The following is a 13,601-nucleotide window of genomic DNA, read 5'->3' on the forward strand; positions in this document are numbered from 1 at the left end:
GCTTTTTCAGGCACCAGTGTCAGGGCTACTGTGTCAGTGTTTTTCATCCTTTTTCTCTATCCACCAGAGAAGTTTGGGATGGTCCATGAGAGACACTTGTGCTATATAAATTGGATCATTTATTTAATCTATTTCCTAAGTTGTCACATTCATGCAGTCCCAAACGTGCAGGGTGTATAATCATGCACTGGGTGATGGGCAAGAGCCTCCTTTGAGTAAAGTGCATCCACCATAGTTTAACCTAAATTGTAGGGACTATTCTTTGCCTTCTACCAATTCAATATGGATTGTTTGTGAATAGATACTTCATTAATTACTTGCATGTGAATTTTCTGTTTATATTTTCATGGTATGTAACAAAATAAAATTAAAAGTGTTGTAAATATATCAATCTATAGTCTTTTTTCTTCTCCTTTTTCTTCTCCTTCTGCCTTCCCCTTACTAACTGATTAATAAATTAATTCTTAGAGAGCCCATATATGATGCAGAGAAAATGTGTGTTCAAACCATTCATTTAGCTTTCCTGTTTGCTCTGTGAATACCTTCACAGCCGTTCATTTTTTTATTCTTACATCAGGATCTATGCCTCAAATTTTTAACCAGAAAGTCTTACCTAGACTCGAGAAGTCTTAAAGTTTAACTGAAAAATTAATGTAATTTATTTTGGACATTTATGTTTTCCAGTATAAGGAATATATGCACATATGGGATTCAATCCACTGCTCTGGCTGATGCTGAAGTGCTAAAAAGTCTCAGGGTCTCCTCTGGCAGCAGTTCCTAAGGCCTGTGGATGGACGAGTAGACCACGACCCCGTCTCTCTTCCAGGGCCAGCTTCTGCAAGGGGGCAGTGCCCGAGGAGAGGGGAAACAGCCAGGGCTCCTCAGCCAGAGTGAACCAACCCTTGAACCAATTCACAGTCACCCTTTTCTTCCCAGGTTATCTCCTCTAATATGATTTTATATGATCCTTATTGGAGCCTTGTGGTTTTTTTTTTGTTTGTTTGTTTTTTCCCTTTAGAGAAAGCTGAAGAGCTGCAATCTCCATCATTATTTTCCACAGCTCTAAGATCAGTAATAAACACACAACATCACTTTCTTACCCAAAAGCATTTAATTTTCTGACCAATTTCATATCATATATGTTATAATAAGCTACCATTGTTACTGAGATGGTTAAGTGCTAATAAAATATTTCCTAAATAAAACAGTGCCTGATATATATGTGTGTGTGAGCAGGAATGACTGACATTTTCAGTTACTCTTCTTCATACTTATTACTTGAGCAACTCAAAACACCAGCCCAAATTTTAATTACTGCATCAGGTCTCCCCTGAGCAAGGCAAGTGCTGAGGAGAGGGGGTTGAAGAAATCGATCGCTGCACACATATATTCTTTTGCAGGCATTGTGGCAGCTGCGTTCTCGCTGTCTTGCTTTGTTACCCACCTCAGGCTGTTGCTTTGGTGATGCCCGATGCAAGGACTGCTGAAAAGAAGCACAGCCACGCCAACCATTTGCACCAGGGCTCGTGTTCTTGAAGGTGTTCAGGAGTCAGCTGGTCATGGTGTGGCGGGGTGGCTCTGCACCATCCGTCTGAGTGACACCCTGGTGCCCGAAGCCAGGCTCACCTGTCTCTGCAGGATGCTCCTGAACAGGGGCACCAGGTGGTGCAAAGCCACTGTAGTGGATCCGGTGCCATCTGCCCTCCTGGCCATGAGCACGGAGGCTCTCGGATGCGCCAGCGAGTCCTGGCTGCCAGGACAATCCCTCGGTGCGGCTGACAGCTTGTACGAGGGACAGGACTGTGTCCAGATGGCCCCAGCTTTTGAGGAACTGCACTGAGAGATCAAAACTGAGCTCACCCCTCCCACGGTGGCGGTGGGGGCTGAGAGCTCCTTCTGCCCCCGTATTGCCTATATCCCACTCCCGTCGGCTGCCATGCCTGACAATATCTCCGCCGACCTCGCCACCCATCGCCCACACGGGCTGGCAGCCGCCCCCAGCTCCCCCCGACCCGCGCCGCCTGTCACCTTCCCTCCACCACCCCTCTGAGGTCCGCTCGGTCAGCTGCATGCCCCATCCCCTCCTTGCTGCGTCCCCTTCCTCACCGCAGCCTCCCATCTGTCATCCATCCCAAAACCAAATGACAAATCGCTTTCCTCAGCCTCTTGTGCCTTTCTTCCAGACATCCTTTGCACTCTTTTTTTTCTTCCATCCTACGGCAAGGTCAGACTTCTTAACTTCCCTTTCCAGATGCCCATATGCTTTTTTTTTTTTTTTTTAATGTCATTCTTCCCTACTATATCTCAGTCTCTTTTTCACCAGTGATGCCAGCTTGGATCATCTGTTTAGGCACATCTACAACTATCTTTTTCCCTCCTGTCCCACTATCCCCTCTCCACGGCACTGCTGCAGTCAATGGGTGGCCAATGGTCCTTCCTTCCTATCCTGTAGGAAATGTCCCTGAAGTGGGAACTTTAAAAAATAGCCAAGATCTTAACAGGTGGGTTGAATGTAGCAGCCAATCTATCTCGTAAACTGTCTTTTAATTTGAAATGGGGACCAAATGTAAAGTATGCAACAGCTGTGTAGGATGAAGGTGATGCAACCCTTCCTTCACCATTTGAAATTTATCCTGCAAAGCTTCAGGATAGTTTTAGAAAGTTTGGCTTCAAGGAGCACTTGCTGGATGTGGATGGACAGTTTTTAACAAGGCATTTGTTGTCACACAGAACAGCACACAAGCAAACAACAACAAAAAAAATAGCTTTTTTGTTTACTAAGATTTGATTTTACTGGGGATAGATTTCCTGGTAGGACTAAGGAGATTGAATCGCTCTTCCCTCACTAGCAAACAAAACAGTTTCCCAAGAGAAGAAATAGAAGCCCGTGTAAACCCCCATCTCTATAATGATACTATTCAGGTCCATTTGTGAAGAAAACCCTCTCTGTGCTGCAAAAACAGCTCTTCTCACTAATTAATCTCTTTGCTCCAGAAAATATAAATGTTTCTTTCTGACTTCTTTTGTCTGCCCCAGGCGCATCACAAGCACTTGCTTATCATCTCCCTCCATTTCTCACCAGTCTCTTGTCACCAGTAACCACTGATAAAGGCATGTCAGGAAACACCCTGACCCTTATCCTGAAGTTTCAAATAGGCCAGCTCTTCTTTAGTTTTTATTCTCACTGTTGTACGTCGGAGGTATGCAGCTCCAGGTGCTCATCAGCTCAGTTTGCCGTGCTGCCCAGCTTGCTTAGAGTAGTGTCTTGTTGATTGGATTACATCTGAATAGCACTTTAGCTGCCTTAATATCGGGAAGTTCACCAGAGCCCCTGTGATTGTCACCCTGTGTCTATCACTTAGAGAACACCGAGGCTCTATTTCTTCTTTGCTATGAAATAATGACTAACTGGAGTGCTGAACTCTGATCGGCAAAAACCCTTCAAACGTTTGCAAGTGTTCTGCCATTTGCCCCTCTGTGCTCACTGGAAATGTTATCGCAGAGCTTGGAGGAAGGAGAAGTGGCCCCCAAGCAGCAGCCGGCTCCATGGCCCTTCTCCAAGGGCTGGTCCCGCAGCCCAGACCATGACATGTGGGGAAGGGTCATGGAGAACACTCTGAATTTGTTTCTGAACGGTGCAGGATGAGGCCACCCCCCCTTTTCCCAGGTGTGATTCCCAGAGAGGCAGCTACACCCCTCTTTCTGTTCCTATATGCACACAGATGTGTTCCTGGGAGAAGGAGGCACATTCAGATCACGAAGATGTGAAGGAGGCAGGAGCCAGACAGGATGGTTTCTTACCAGGATTTAAGGGTCCAGGATCTAAGGGTCCAGAGCAACACAAAAACATCAGACTCAGTCAAATAGCTTTTGAAGAAAAAAACAAAAATATTACAGATAAGAAAGACACAAGGAAATGTTCATACTTTAATAGCTAAACCAACTCTCCGTCTATGTAGGCCAGCGGTCCCCAATCCACAGTCCTCTGACGTTTCCTGTGGCAAAGGAAAATTTTGGAAAAAGTTGAAATTGAGACTGGCAGGCAGCACAAAATAAAGCATTGCTCGTGACATGTGAGCTGGTGTGTGGGCATTGTGCCAGGCCGGTGACCCTGACAGGCAGAGGTCTCCTCTGCTCCCGCCCCTTGCTCCAAGCACCGGCTTTCAGCCTTTGGCCAGGAGAGACCTTGTGGTCTGTGAGAAGCTGTAACACCAACGGGCAGGTCTGTGGCCAGTGAGAAGAATGGCAGCAGAGGGAAAAGTGAAATGGATTGAAAAATGCTGCCTCACGGGAAGAAATTCCTTTGCTTCTTTGCTTTTTGCTCCATCACTAAGAGGAGCCTGGATAGGAGGAAGCTAAAAAATACACCCATGGAGCTCAAACACAGAGATGTAATGATGTATAAACACTCAGGATGGAGTAGAACTGAAGTTTTAATAGATGAAAAATTCAGCTGGAAAATCTACTTTTTATCCCATTACTTTTAAATGCCATCAAGATACCACAGTTCATAACATGTCCCCTGCACAGGGTGGCCATGCACAGAGCAAAGAGAGCTGGTTCTGTAATCAGGAGGTCCTGCGCTGCTCCCTGCTCCTGGTCAGGGATGGAGTTAACGTGTAAGAGCAGAGCCAGCTTCACATGCCACAAGCTCGTCAGTGATTGTCCCTGATAAAACCCATGGCATGACAGACCAGAGAGCAATACACAGCGGGGGCTGCACAGGACATCATTTTAACTGAGTAGGTGAGGGGGGATATTCTTCTGGCCCCTTGCTTCACACCCTCCCTTCTTTCCTTTTGGGTGAAGCTGTTTCTTGTACATAAGTAGATGTGCATATGGCATAAACAGGACTTTTCAGAAAGTTACAGTAGTTTATACACTTTCAGGATGCGGCCACTAAGCCCTTCGCAAAACATTCAAAGCAATGCCTCACAGAAATCTGCTTTCTGAATGAATCCAGACTATTTTAGACTAGGATATTTTTTGATGCATGAAAATCTGGCCAAAGAGCCATCGGCAAAGGGAAATAATGAGAGGAACAAATTATCAAATTATCAAATTTGGGGCAGGTGCCCCCAGAGACAGGCTGGGCTGTCCATGAGCTCCCCTTTAAAGGCTTATTTTGTGCAGGGGAAGGCTCCCACCTCCCGCACTGCCAGTTCTGTCACACATTAATAGTCTCTTTCCATAGCAACACCTGACCCTTCCCTCCCCTTGCTGTGATTATACATACATATATACATATATATACATATATATATTCCCTGCCTAGGGAAAGGATGGACAGCTGACAATTTTCCGTGGCATCAGCACAATTTAATGAAAGGAAGACTTAACAAAACAGCAAGAGAGCTGGAATGCTTCTCCTAAAACAAGAAATATGGCGAGTCACAGGCTCCACAACTGTGTCAACAGCACAACAAGCTGTTATCAGTAGCTTCAGACTGGCTTCTGCTTCCAGAAGACGGTACTATGACAAGTACTGAATAAACACGGGTGACAGCACTTTGGAAATGGGCCATTGCCAGGGCAGCTGCAAGGGACGTGCAGAGAAGAGCTGCAGTCCGGTGAAAGGCGATCGCCCACTCAGAGGCAGCGGTCCTCTCGCAGGCAATGCGGTAATGTATGCCTACAAGAGCCTGGCTGAAATCCTGGCTCTACTCCTACCATCGCTGGTCACTGCTCTTTGAATGAAAAGCCAGCGTTTTGTGTTAGAAGCAGAAAAGTCTTTCCTGGTGCTGTTCAGCCCAAGATATGTAAAAGAGGACGGGCAAAAAACAGCCTCCTGACACCTCTTATAAGGAGGAAAGGGCACATAAAAGCAAAAAGAGTTGCACCTAGGAGCAAAGTGGTAACCAGCAATGGAGTAGGTAGGAGCTGGAGAGGGATTCCTTCCTGGAGAATACTCCAGAAAATACACTGTGTTTACAGAAAAATTTGCATAAGTTTGCACAAATACAGAAGCAAGAATTAAACCTGTGCACAAAGCAGAGCTATAAGCAAAGGGAAAAATGTGCTCAGGTACAGAAACACACCATAAAGCCATTCGGAGTCAAGATGAAGCTGCTAATAGAAATCCCTCAAAACAAGGGATAACATCTCTTGATAAAGCAGCCAACACATGCAAGTGCCACGCAGCACTGAGCCACAGACCTCTGCGGGTGATGGGCATGAGATGTCTTCGGGGTGAGGAAGACCAAGTCCTGCAGGCCTGGCCCAGCACGCTCATGGGATGAGGAAGCAGCTGGAGGACGTGAATTCTACAGGACAAGCTTAGGGTAAAAGCAGATCCCCTGATCAGGTTAACAGAGAAACAAAACAGACTTTTAGCACAGATAAAGCTTCAGAATTAAAAAACAATAGCTTGCATGGGAGATGTCATTGTATCTAAGAAATCCAGCACAGGATGGATCCACAGCCTAGAGATAGGGGAACGTGCAGGTAAATTGAAGGCTGGCAATGACCCAAAACTGCTAAAGAGAGCACTGAAAAACATCAAGTGCATGCTACCGATACTCAGTGCTCTGATGTGAAGAAAAGGTATTACCCAGGGAAAGAAAAAATCATTCCTCAGAGCCAATAGATTAGGTAGCTTGTTTGTTCCAGCTGTGAGGAGCAGGAGGCAGCCTATCAACATACCAAAATATCTTCGCATCTCTCATTAGAGCTGATGAAATTTATCTTTTCTTTTTTTCCTTTTTTTTCCCCCCTCTCTGATGAAACAGATGTCCAATTCATTGCATCTGAAACATTTTGTTTCATCCCCGAAGATCTGCGCGGCTCGCCCTGGGGCACGGCCCCGCTGAGGCTGCCCCGCAGCTCCCAACCCTGTGAGCACAGGGTCCTGGGGGCCGTCGGGCAGGAAGAGTCCCGGGTTCACGGCCCCGCAGCAAAGCCGACAGGCGTGGTTCAGGGGAGGATGAAACAAAGGGGGGTTGAAATTCCCAATTTGTTAACCTTATGGACCCTCTGAGGCTACTCGCAGCCATAGGAGTTGAAAAGGATGGGAAAGGGAGTGGAAAAAAAAAAAAAAAAGAAAAAAAAAGACGGTGCATTCCTTCCTGATATTATTATCCCTGGGCCAGCGTGGTCTGGGGACCACTGGGGCAGAACAAAGAGTCAACGCAGACGTCAGCGTGCTCAGACGGTGGGTCCCACTTGCTGAATGAACCAAAAACTTTTGACTTTTTAATCCCAACCTCAGTCAGAAGGTTATTAGACCAATGACTGGTGGGCCTAAACCAACAGCAAGCCCCTGAGTGACAATTTCTACCGATTATGCTAATAAAACCCAGGACTTCTTTGAAGCCGAAGCATGTTTCTGCTCTCGCCATCCACAAGCCATCCCTGAGAACCACATGTGGTGCTTCCCTAGCATGGTTCCTCTGGCATTCTTGTGCATCTCTGATGAAATATGGTCCCACTAAAGGCACGAGCAAATTACGTTCAGCTGTGGTGCAGCAAGGCAAAAATGCTCACGTGTACGTGTAAGAAAATCCTGCTTCCAAGTCAAACTGAAGAAACTCCCAGGCAAAGGCAGCTTCCTTAAACAAACCTGAGGGGGGGAAGCCAAAAGAGAACTGTTAGCAACCACGTTCGATGTAGTAAAACTCTCGTTGCAGGGCTGTATCCTTCCTCGGTGTTTTCACCAAGCTCTGAACCTTGAGGCTGGATTAAGGGTCAGTCCCTAGAAAAATATCCAAAACTGATGTTACAGGCTGAAGCAATAACAAACTCCGCAGGTCCTTTAAAATAACAGTTCAAGATATATTATGAACCTTTAAAATGCTGTTGATTATAACATTTTAAAAAATAGATGCTAGAAACCCAGGAGACCGAATTATGGTCCCTACGTCTAGCTGTGGTTCTGGTCCAGCCTCACAGTCTTGCAACCTGCTCAGTCTGTGCTGGCCAGGTAGTTTTATATTGTTTCTTTGCACCAAGGTGTGAATCTGGAACTGGGGGCATAAATCAGGAGGAGAGATTCCCGAATAATCCCCCCAAAAGGCAAAGTTCTTCTTAGTTTTCATCTTATATATATATATATATATGAAAATATATATATGTAAATATATATATATATATAATTATTTATGCAGAAAACTGCAAGGATTTGCCCTCTTGGGTGTCCAGAAACTTTCCCGGTGCCCAGCTGAAGCTGGTTTATTTCCTCTTGGAGAAGATTTCTTTACGGGGAAGAATATGTCTAGATTTACAGTTGGGTAAGTGAGAGTAAAACTGGAGTTCTCACTGGGGTAAAACAACCGTGGGACGCTGGGGTTGCCTTCAGATCAGCCAAACGGACAAAGGTTTAATCAGAAAAAGCGACCTGAACTTCACTCACGATTTCCCACCCCACCTTCTACGAAGAATCTGCTCGGAAGGACAGACAGCCCCCGAGGGATGCTGTGCCGGGCCGCTGAACCCTGTACAGATGGCAAAAACTCCCAAAACTCGGGGCCCTGCTGCCGGGGCCGCCGTGCAGGCGCGAGAAGCCCGAGGAGGGTGGGAGAAGCTCGCCGGAGGAAGGGGGGCTCCGGGGGTCCCCCTCCGCGCCCCTCCGCGCAGCGGGAGCCCCCCGGGGCTCAGCGGGGGGGATACCAAGGGGGGATCCGCAGAGGGCTCGGGGGGGCCACGGGCGAGCCCCCATCCCGCAGGGCGACCCCCTCGGAGCTGCGCCACGGCCTGAGAGCGCAATTAGCGTTATCGTGATGAATTTATAGGCTGCGAGTCCTTGCTGTGCCTTTCAGGTGTCGCAGGGCACTCTGTCCCCATCTGTTCCTTTATGATTATTACTTCCCCCCTTTCTTTTTTTTTTTTTTATTTATTTAATAGTAATCGTTGACCTAATATATATGACTGGGGGAAAGGGGGAAGATGCGGCTCCTCCAACGTCAATCAAAACTCTTCCTCAGACCCTTCCCACACGAACACTTTCTATCTCCCAGCGGTACTGGCAAGATGTTCTTAGCCAAATACATGATTCTATTAATGAGCACTTATATTTGCTAAGGAATGCAAATTCTTTCTCTCCGTGTATTATTAGCTGTATCAGAATGTTTGTCCTTTCAGTCCTCTTTGAAGTTGAAGGAGGAAAGGCTGTTATGTGGCACTGAGAAGAAAAAAAAAAAAAAAGAGAGAGAGAGAGAGAGAGAGGGAAAAAACACTTCTAACTCCTCCGGGTTTTTATTTGTTCTCTTGCCAAAAACGCCAAAGGTAGCAAAAGTTACAGAAATTATTTAAAATGTGTGGTTTTTTTCCTCTAAATTAGATAGATTTTTTCCAACTGATCGTCTCCTTTTAATAATAATGGGATCTAATGAACAGCCTGCTTTGAATTGACTTTACAAAATCATCTCTCTGATGCTCTGGAGGACCCGTTTCGAGTCGGAAGGAAACAAACCCGGCCGCCTCCCCCGGCGCTCCCCAGCCTCGCCCGGAGCCGGGGCCGCGCTGCTAGGGCGCGGAGCGGGTTGCGCGGGTGCGCAGCGGTTTCCGCAGCGCTCCGCGGGGCCGCCGCGGCTCGGCTGAAGTTTTTCTTCCAGATAAGAGGGGGAAAAAAAAATAATAAAAAGGGGGCCGCTGCGGCGGCTAAACTTTTGTCATGTATCACTTTTCCTCTTGAAAGGTGTTATAACAGCAATTCAATTACAGTAAATAGTGTACATCATCTTCACAGCTGGAAAATTCTGTAACTAACTGTGACCAAACGTTGTAAAGGAATATAGCTTAACCGGTATTACTTTTTTTGTTGCTGACCACAGGTTAATTAATTTCAAGGAGCTTAGTATATCTAAACAGAAACACACTGAGATGCTGGCAAGAAATCATAAAATATAAAACGCGGAATTAGGGAGATCATGGGAAATCTCCGCAGCAGCTTTCGGTGCCTGGGAATAACCGCGGCGGCCCCCCCACCCCTCTCGGCCAGGCCCCCAGGCCCTGCTCCCTTAAAAAGCAAGGGGATGCTGCGACCCCATGCAGGCACCCCAAAGCACCCACGGGCGGCCGGGTGCCCACGCGTGGGTGCGCATCCCCCGGGGCGGCTGCAGATGCCAGGCGGTGCGTGTGAGCACCGCACGCTCCCAATCCAGCTGTGCCCGGAGCAGTGTTTGTCTGTGTGTCTGTGTGTCTGTCTGTCTGTGGCAGGCCGTCCGTATAGGTTTTCGCCGGGCATCCACTTTCAAGCCCAGCGCGAAGCGTGCGCGCAGAGGTGAAGCATTTCACGTCGGGGCAAAGAGGTGAGGTCCGAAAGAAACGCTAAATCACTCCCCGTAAAAAAAAAATAAATAAATAAAATAAAAAAATAAAAAAAAAATAAAAAGAGAAACCCCCCCATAAAGCGAGCGCAGCTCTCATTTCAATTAATGTAATATTAGCTGCCCGGCTCCTGTTGCAAAGGGGAAGATTTTAGGAGGATTTAATTCACTCGCGGCTATATGAAAAAGGCGTTATGTGCCGTAGGAGGTGTTTGCGGTTCGACACTTGGAAGCGATCCTGTTTCCACCTCGCTGTGTGGCAGCCGGAGGAGATCCCTGCCCCTGCCCCAGCCCCCCCAGTGGCACCGGGGGGGTGCAGGATCCGGCCCGGGGAGTCACGGCCAGCAGGCAGAGCCGGCCGGGGCCTGATCCTGCTGCGGGAGCTGAGCTCGTCCTGCGTGGCTGGGGGGAGGCTGGGCGATGGGGGGAAGGTCTGAGGGGGCAGCCCGATTTGGGGTGTAAGATAATATAAATTCACACCCAAAAACAGAGAGAAAGGGGAAGAGACCAGGGCGTGAACCAGGTGGATTTCTCTGGGAAAGGGAGGCAGGATCGGGCCCTCTCGCCCGCTCCTGACCCGGGTTAGGGATGCTTTCGCCAAGAGGGCTAGAGTCACCGGAAAGGTTCCCATTAATTTCCACGTTCAGCAGGGAGCTGTTGGCCACGTTTCCAAAAAATAAAATAATAATAATAATAAAGAACTCGAGCTGTGAAAACTTTGTTAAACAAAAACCTCAAAACCTCTCTCTCCAGCGAAGGACCGTTCTGTTTGCTTTAAAGAGAAAGCAACCACCGGTCGCCACTTCCAAACTGCAATCCTCAGCCCCAGAACAAAGGTCCGAGCCCCCACGTTTTGCAGTTGTCAGGACAATCTTGTCCAGCTCTGGGGTGAAAGGAATACAAAATCTCTGCCTCCTCTCCCTCAGCCCCAGCAAAAACCCGCAGGAGGGGGCACCGACCCGGAGCCCCCCGCCCTACCCGTAAGACAGCTGTTTAATATTTCATTTTTTTCCCTCTTCCCAAGGAAGACTTTGAGAGCTGAGCCCTTGCCCTGCGTCCTTGCCCAGAAAAACAACGATTCCCTCCTGGGCTGTTCGTTTGGGGCTCGTACCCCCCCCCGCCACCCCCCCGGGGGGCTCCCGGTGGCCGGGACGGGAAGCGAGGAGCGAGCACAGCCCTGCTGCTCTCCGAGGCACCTCGACCGCTTCCAGCTGCCACCAATTTTTTATACTTTTTCCCCCTCCGACTGCACTTTGTTAAGCTGGAAGCGGGAAATTCGGCACTCGAATTGTTGTACTCGTGCAAAAATACTTATTTTTTTTTCCTCCAAATAGGAAAATAGTTCTTATAAGTAGACTTATTTCTTTTCCTTCTCACCTGCCAAATGCATTTAATTTGCCTTCATTCTAACTCTCATTTCCCCAGACTTTCTGTGTTTATTCCCCTATTTCCAATTTAGCACCCGAAATCCTGGATTGCAAGCACATCGCCATCCAGACACGAGCAAAAGATCACAAACGCCTGAACCCCCCTAATTCTGGCTTATCTTTTTTATTTTCTTTACGGAAAAAATTCCCACACCAAAAGATGTTTGTGGTTGCCCTTTAAACCAACCCATCACTGATTGTTCGATTTATTTTATTTTAAATTCTTTAGCCTTGTTTATTATCTTCAGGAAATTGCTTCCCCTACCGCGTAGGTTCATTTTTGTGCCATCGCCCAGAAATATTCCCAGCAGAGGAAAATGCACATCAAACGCATCTCAAAAGTTTTTCTTCACACCGTTAAGTTCATCGATAATTTTCTTTCTTAAAATTACCATCTTTCATTTAGAAAAGGTGGGGTCCATGCAAAGCGGGGGGTTATATGCAAATTATCTGATCACTTCAGATGGCAAGAAAAAATTGAATGTTTTGTGCATTATTGAGATGTCATTTGCCAGAGGTACCGCTGTCAAATTCGGAAGGGGGGGGAATGGGAAACTTTGCTTTTTAAAATATTGGTTTTCTTATCGTACCTTCAGCAGTGCAACCCCCTTCATTTGGGGCGTTTTGCAGAGGTTATTTTCTGCTTCTCAGTTTGGCAGGGCAGATATTTTTTATTTCGAAAGGTATTGCGAAACTCCGGCTACTCCAAACCCTTTTTCATCCCTTATAAGCGGAGAAATATATATATATATATATTCCTCCTTCTTTTTGAATAATTGCTTTTCTCTCCCAGAGAAAGAAATGCCTGCAGCCAACCTCCACGGGCACATTTTCGCAGCTTCCCTGCGCTGCCCTCACCTGAGGAAGCCCACCCGGCGCCAGGGAAGAGTTACACGGTTAAACAAACAAAAACCCAGCCGGGATGCGAGACACGGGGCAGGTATTTTTTTGCATCGCTCCAGATTTGGGCTTTACACAGCACCTAGGAGCAAACCGCAGAGGGGGGACCCCTCCCCTGCTCCGAGGTCCCCCGGGGCTCGCCTCGGAGCTAATTAGGAAGGAGCACCCCGGCAAGTTCCAGTTTCCAACCCCACCTCGTTGCTTTTGGGAAGTTTCCCGCTTCGTTTCTTTTCGAAACCGCAATAATTAGACCTGAGCTGAGTTAACTTCTCTTCCTCCTGGTCAACAAATCAATAGCAATTAATTTGAAATAGCTGAGATGATAAAACATTTCCTATTGCACCTGACCTTTCCCAAAGAGTTGTAAAGCAGAATATACCGAATCTGTGTTTTAACACAGCTCCCGTTTGTTTAATCCGTCTTTTGCTGTTCCTCGGCTCCTAGGAGGAGACTTTTTATTTTCTCTTTCGGTCTGTTATTCTGACTTTTTTTAGACTTTAAACAAAATTCCTTAGAACGATTAAATGATTTAAATAAAACATTAATGATATGAGATCTTTGTAGCAAAAATCATCTCTTTGCAATAAAGTTTAAGTTAAAAAACGCAATATATTTCATGTAAGCGCATATGATAGATTTTTTACAGTATCAGACATGAATATACATGTAGCCGGTATTATATCAGTTATGCATGGGGTTTCTGAGGACATGAATTGATCTAAAATTGAAATTGTAGAGGAGAAGAAGGTGATGGGGTGGGAGGACTGTAAAGGGAAGAGATCAGAAACGTTTAGGTGTGGAATATTAATTATAAAACACAGAACTCTTCACTTTTCTTTGCTTGATAAAAGAGCCTCGTCTTCCCCCTCTCCCCCTCTTGCTCCCTCTCCCTCTCTTTTATTGGAAAGAGGATCCTAAATTCCTTTTGACTGATAGGAAGTTACAAGACAAGATGCTATTTTCTCTTTCTTTTCTGACAACTCTGTCATCCCAGGGATCATAGTCATGTCAG

At 46.8% G+C, this 13,601-nt stretch overlaps 1 long non-coding RNA gene across 2 annotated transcripts in view; it reads right to left on the minus strand.

The window, feature by feature from the left end:
* Positions 1-746: 746 nt before the first annotated feature.
* The window catches only part of LOC106036401 (uncharacterized), a 27,024-nt gene continuing 14,169 nt past the window's right edge, over positions 747-13,601 (minus strand). The window contains exons 3-6 of one of the 2 annotated variants that reach the window (XR_007168239.2): positions 7,483-7,558; positions 6,157-6,296; positions 3,927-3,995; positions 747-3,822 (exon numbers count right to left, since the gene is read on the minus strand). This is a non-coding gene — a long non-coding RNA (uncharacterized lncRNA). The remainder of the gene's footprint in view (positions 3,823-3,926; positions 3,996-6,156; positions 6,297-7,482; positions 7,559-13,601) is intronic. The other variant, XR_001207268.3, reaches the window with a different exon arrangement.

The sequence above is a fragment of the Anser cygnoides genome, chromosome 11, assembly GCF_040182565.1.
Source record: "Anser cygnoides isolate HZ-2024a breed goose chromosome 11, Taihu_goose_T2T_genome, whole genome shotgun sequence".
Lineage (NCBI taxonomy): Eukaryota > Metazoa > Chordata > Aves > Anseriformes > Anatidae > Anser > Anser cygnoides.